The 6,000-nt window shown below is 45.3% G+C and overlaps 1 protein-coding gene across 5 annotated transcripts in view; it reads right to left on the minus strand.

Moving 5' to 3' along the window:
* FMN1 (formin 1) overlaps nt 1–4,267 on the minus strand; it is a 436,126-nt gene extending 431,859 nt beyond the window's left edge. For all 5 annotated transcript variants that reach the window (XM_045450122.1, XM_045450119.1, XM_045450121.1 and 2 more), the window contains exons 1-2: nt 4,156–4,267; nt 3,555–3,677 (exon numbers count right to left, since the gene is read on the minus strand). The gene's annotated coding sequence lies outside the window, so the exon portion shown is untranslated. The remainder of the gene's footprint in view (nt 1–3,554; nt 3,678–4,155) is intronic.
* Between the last annotated feature and the right edge of the window lie 1,733 nt (nt 4,268–6,000).

The raw sequence follows: 6,000 nt of genomic DNA on the forward strand, positions 1-6,000 counted from the left end.
TGATGTTCATCTTTAATAATGATTTATGGGGCGCCTGGGTGGCTCAGTCGGTTAAGCGTCCGACTTCAGCCAGGTCACGATCTCGCGGTATGTGGGTTCGAGCCCCGCGTCGGGCTCTGTGCTGACTGCTCAGAGCCTGGAGCCTGTTTCCGATTCTGTGTCTCCCTCTCTCTCTGCCCCTCCCCCGTTCATGCTCTATCTCTCTCTGTCCCAAAAATAAATAAACGTTGAAAAAAAAAATGATTTATGACACTTCAGAAAGGAGAAATAGGTATAGCCCTAATAAGATGGAACACAATACAGGTCAGTTTTGATTAAAGTAAGGAAATAGATGAACTAGCTTTAACCAAACAAAACACACAAGAACAAGATCAAAAAACCTATCCAGTAGGCTGCTTCCTGCAGAGGTGAATTACAGAGGTCATTTCAAGGTTAGTTGGCTCAAAGGAAAGACCGATGGGTATTCTACCCCTCTCCCCAGCCTCATATGTATACTACAGCATCATATTTTCAAAGCCTAAATGCAAAATACACATTATTCAGGGGCATATTTTACATGTAGCCAGAAAACTTGAGAAACCTAAGTGGGAGGGAATGGTCCCTTTCCTACAGACTTGTTTTTATACGTTGACAAGTTAAGGAGGTTCACAGCCTTCTTTCCATCCTTCCCACTTTAGTAATTATTAGGTTACGGGACATACAGATGACTGCTTTGTCAGCACTTCCGCTCAGATGTTAAACACAGGGATGTTTCAATTCCCTCACAAGGCCAGCCTGTTGGTGCAAGCTCATATTTACTCCATGAGGATACAATTCCCATGGTTTAGCATCTCTACAAGATCAAGCAAATGAGATTAATGGCTGTAACTCTGTCAACACACAGGCTGGGACCTGCTGAGAATAAAGCTGATTTTTAACACAGAGACTATGTACCTCTAAAAATAATGGCTCCTGTTAAAACAAAGCCCCAACAAGAGAGTATGAGTAACCCCCAAACATGATCTACCAAGACTGGAATCGCTGTATATTATTAAGTATCTCTGGCGAATTTTCACAATTATGCAAGTAAGGTTTTAATTAAAAAAAAAAAACTAATCTAAAAATAAATAATCTAAAATGCATTAATGCCTGGGATCACATGCTCAAGTCCAAAGCTTTAACATAAAACTAGACTTTGAATCACCATACATGAGGTAGGAAAGAAGGGTTCCTGAGTCCTTATCATCACATCAAGCTCCAGCCTGCTCCCATTTCTCTTCCTTTGGGGACAATTCTACCAATTTTTTTGTTGAGAGGGAAGAAGACTAGGATGTGAGATCCACTCCCAGACAATGACAGGACTCACAGGACACTATTCCTTAGCAAACACATTCCACCTAGGCAGGGTTAAGCCTGTGACCGAGTACTAATCCATCATGGTTCTTCTGGAGGTTCTTCTGTGGAGCTAGAGGAAACACGAGCCACCCTTAGCTTATGGAGCTAGATGGATGTGAACCTACAGCCTAAGAAGACACTGAGAGGATAGCATCTGTGGTAGGAAATAATAAGGCTAGGGGCACGCTTAGTCAGTTAAGTATTTAACTTTGGCACCGGTCATGATCTCACGGTTTATGAGTTCAAGCCCCACATCGTACTCTGGGTTGACAGCACAGAGCCTGCTTAGGATTCTCTCTCTCTCTCTCTCTCTCTCTCTCTCTCTCTCTCCCTGCCCCTCCCCCAATCGTGTTTTTTCTCTCTTTCAAAATAAATAAATAAACTTAAGAAAAAAGAAGAGGAAATAATAAGGCCCAAAAAAAAAGAAAGGGCAGAATTGAAAGAGATAGAAACAAAGACACAGAAATCAAGCTAGCAAACCAGAAAAAATTCTCAATCTCAGGACTATCTTTCTCATGAAGACATTATAGTGTGATCATGGCTTGGTTATGTTAGTCAAAAATGCTCATTTTTGCTTATGATTGTTTCTGCTAGGTTTCTATCCCATACAACGAAAAGGATCTTGATACAACTGACAGTATGTCATTCTTAGAGAAGAAAAATATTGTAAAACACAGGTTCTCCCATGCTAGTAAGTTAGATTTTCTTCAATTCCCAGGGATATTTGAAGAAAAGCAGTTTTTGCTTCTCCTGGGCAGAAGCCAGTGCATTCACTAGTGATTCTGTAAAAAGCACAATTTAGCAAGTCAGGGCATTGAACAGCCAAGGAGAAAGGAGCAGCCTAGGACAAGCCCAGAGGCCCAGAAACCTTCACTAAAGCTGCATCTCGAATGCATCTTAAAAGAGCTTGCTAAGCATTTGTACAGGCTGGTGAGAGAAATGTCTGTCCAAACACAAGTGGCTTCAATCAGTGCCATCCCTTTAAAATGGAGTCCTATGAGGAACCTCAAAGCTGCCATCTCCCATTAGCATCAGTTTTAAGAACTAAAAGGGATGTAAAAAGCCATGGGGGGGATGCATGTTTAGGGACAGAACACTAGCCTTTATTATCTTTGTTGGCAAGTATTATCAAGAATGATTACCAGTCATTCCTCACTTACTATGTACCAGGAACTACTAAGCATTTAACTATACCTCTCATTTAATCCTTACAACTTCCTCTATGGGGCCAGAAATATTACCCCCATTTTACAAATAAGAAACTAAAGTTCAAGGGAATAAATGACTTGCCAAAATCACTCAGCTAGTAAGTAGTTCATCCAGGATTGGAATTCATATGACAGGTTTATGGATTTAACCATTATGATATACTATCTTCCAACTTTTATTCATTGTTTCCCTCCAGTGAGGTCACTGCTCCTTCCACCCTGCAGTATATCTAAAGGCATTGAATTCATTGGTCCTACTATGGGGCTATAACCACAGGTGAGAGAAAGGGGACTGGTTAGATATGTCTGACCAAGACCTGGGACTTCTAAACACTTTTAAAGCAATATCTTCCACAATGACAGTTAATCTGGTATGCAACTCTCAGTTGCACTGTTTTCCCCTCCTGAAAAAGGGTTAATAAATCTGAGCATCAAGTGATCTTGTACTAAGCCCTGAAAAGCTAAGCAATGGCTGCTGAATCCCAATCCTGTGGCCATAAGATGCTACCTGCTATAGACAACATAATTCTCTCTCCCAGGAACTTAGATCCCCCAAGGCGGCATAGCACATGATGCATATGCCCACATGGATGGTGCTTTAGTACAGCTGGAGCCACTGTGGAAGAAAGAGCTAAGCTAGTTCATCCGGTCTTAAAGGCTTGGGTCTAGACATTCCCTTCTCCGTGGCTGAAGCACCCGTGTTACATAGGCCTGTATCTCAGGTCCTGGACTCTGCATTCAGTCCATCAGATTGTGTGACTGCCAATGTCAAACTCTCCATAGTCAGCAAACAGCAGTGTGGATGATTAAAGCAAAGGGTTTTCTGTGGCAATCTCAACGGCAAATAGGGATAAGGAAACTCTCCCCATTCACACCCCACTCCCAGCTACTTGGCCTTGAGTTAAATGAAGACTTGGCTCTGGCCTTAGGGGGCAAGGGCACTGCTTGTTATTTGGGGGAGTCAGCACTTACATGCCTGAACAGAGCCTGCCTTTGCAGAACTTGAAGGGTTCTGATGGAGGAAAAGAAATGTTGACGGTGATGGTCGTGATGATGATGTTCGTGAAAGAAGAAAACGGTGATGGTGAATGTCACCTATAAATATAAGCACAAAGCACCAACAGATATCCTTCTAGTCATTGCCAATCATCATCCTGAAGCAGGTAACGTTCCCAAATCAACCCCACTAAGGTATTCCCCTTGTGAACTAAACACATCCAGCTTCAAAATAAAGCGTTGCACCCCTCCCTTCCACGCCCGCCCTTGCACCCTTCCTGTGCCAAGCTGGGAAGGAGACTGCACACGGGCGCTGGGACCTGAGAGTTAACGACAGTTCTGTAGTGAGGAGCGTTAGGGTGACCCGGGGAGCCCCTCTAACAGACTTTGGCACCGCTTGGTTGGGGAGCTTGAGAATCGGGCGCAGAAGGGGAGGAAAGGAAGGTAACGGGGCAAAACGGATTCGATGCCTCTTTCCGAGAGCCCTGAGGCCCCGAGAGGCGGAACACACAGCCTGTGGTCGGGAGGGAGAAGAGGCGGAGCAGACCGCCAGCAGGACAGACAAGGCTCTCTTTACCTGACCAAGTGCAGCAGCCAGCCGTAGCGGCTGCAGCGAGGATGCTGCGCTGGAGTCCAGAGCCAGAGCCCAAAGCCACCGCTGCACAAGCCTCGGCCGAGGCCCCGCCCCGGCCCCGCCCCCAGCCCAGAGGCCCCGCCTCCCTAGCACGCGCCGGCTCCGCCGGCTGTTTGGGGGAGGTGAGCCGTGGACTGATAGGCAGGGTTGATGGCCAATGGAAACGTGCAGCGGCGCCCGGGGCGGGCAGATGGCAAGGTGGAGCGGGAAGGGACGGGGCCCAATCAGCAGCGGAGCCGCTGGGCCTGGCTAGGGCGCGGTGAGGTTATTGGGCAACTCAAGCCCGGACGGCTGGGTTGGAGGCCGTGTTGTTAGGATAGGTCAAAGGTGGACAGTGAGGGCAATAGCCAATCCCTCGGCTCCTTGCCCCCAACTCGCCGGCGCCCGGGCCCACTCAAAGCGGACGCTCTGGGCTGGTCGCAGCGATGGGGGGAAGGGAGCAGGTGTATGACTCTCACCGTTCCTGAGGTTCCACGCCACGGAGATCCCGCGAGGCTTTGCCGCTCCGGTGGTCTGGTCATCGCTCCCTGCCCCTGCACCCCCAGCCTAGCCATTCTCAGTAATAAGTGCTTAAAGGAGCAAAGGAGGAAAATTCAAGAAATAGGATCCTCATGTAAATGCAAAACCCTTGTGTTAGTCTCTCCCATGCCCCAACTAGGCCTCCAAATGGCCCTTTAACCAGAATCACTGTTAGATAAATACTTTGACTACTTGCAGTTAAGAGCCAAATAAGTTCGGGCAAAGATAAAAAAAATGAAGTAGGGCCTCGACGGTCCGGGAAAGGAGAACCGAGTAGGAGGTCAACAGGATTGGACCTCACAATGAAGGCTGCCCGCTTGCTGGAAAACCACAGTTCAAGATCACTGCCGTTCCTATGCTGGTGAGTCAGTGTACATTTGAAGTCAAGGCCAAACTATTTTGCCCCTGAATAAGTGTCTAATCATTACTGGGACGAACTGCTTCCAAACCTCTCATAACAGGATTTGAGGTCTTAATGATACGGTGATTTGGTCTTTGATTTGAGTGCCATTTCCATCTGTTCCAAATGGGCAAACAAGGGCATTGCCTTTAATCTGCTCCCTGATAGGTGCAAATTTTATGTTTCTCTTACTTTAGAAATCTACCCTGAACAGATTCTGGTTTCAAATAATAAATAAACATGGGGGGAAAATAGGAAGGTATTTTAAAGTGCTTTTTCCCTCAATTTTTTCTGAAAATAATAAGCTTATGGAAACTGATTTATTCCTACTTATAATATTCCCCAAACACTGCTAGGCACTTTATATGTAGTTATCTTATTCAATCCGCACATCTACCTTATGTAAATTCCACCTTATTGATTAGAAAACTGGGGCTCAGATCAAGTAGTTGTCCCAGGGCCACACTATTAGGAGCAGGTCAATACTAGGTCAGTACTTTTGTTTAAAGCACATCACTGTCAATTAGAAGAACTAACGTAACTCATTTCTTTTAAGTTTTGTTTGTTTGTTTTGCTCCTGAAAAACTGTCCTAGAGGGACCTGGTTCCCACAATAATGACTTCTTGAAACTGACTGCAGAAACACTTCTAAGAGTGAAGCATCACCCCTGCAATGTGTTAGGAGCAATTGTTAAGTCAGTTTTGCTCATACAGACGAGCTGTGATTTGATATTGATGGGAAGTATCTAAGTTTTTCCAGGGCTTAAGTCTAACTAGATTTTAATTGGTGTAGGAATCTTTTAAAGTAAACCGACAAAATAATATCACGGCCATAAGAGTTTAGTCCTAGAGGGAAAAAAAGGGGATGAT

This window comes from Leopardus geoffroyi, chromosome B3, assembly GCF_018350155.1.
Source record: "Leopardus geoffroyi isolate Oge1 chromosome B3, O.geoffroyi_Oge1_pat1.0, whole genome shotgun sequence".
In the NCBI taxonomy this organism is placed as follows: Eukaryota; Metazoa; Chordata; class Mammalia; order Carnivora; family Felidae; genus Leopardus; species Leopardus geoffroyi.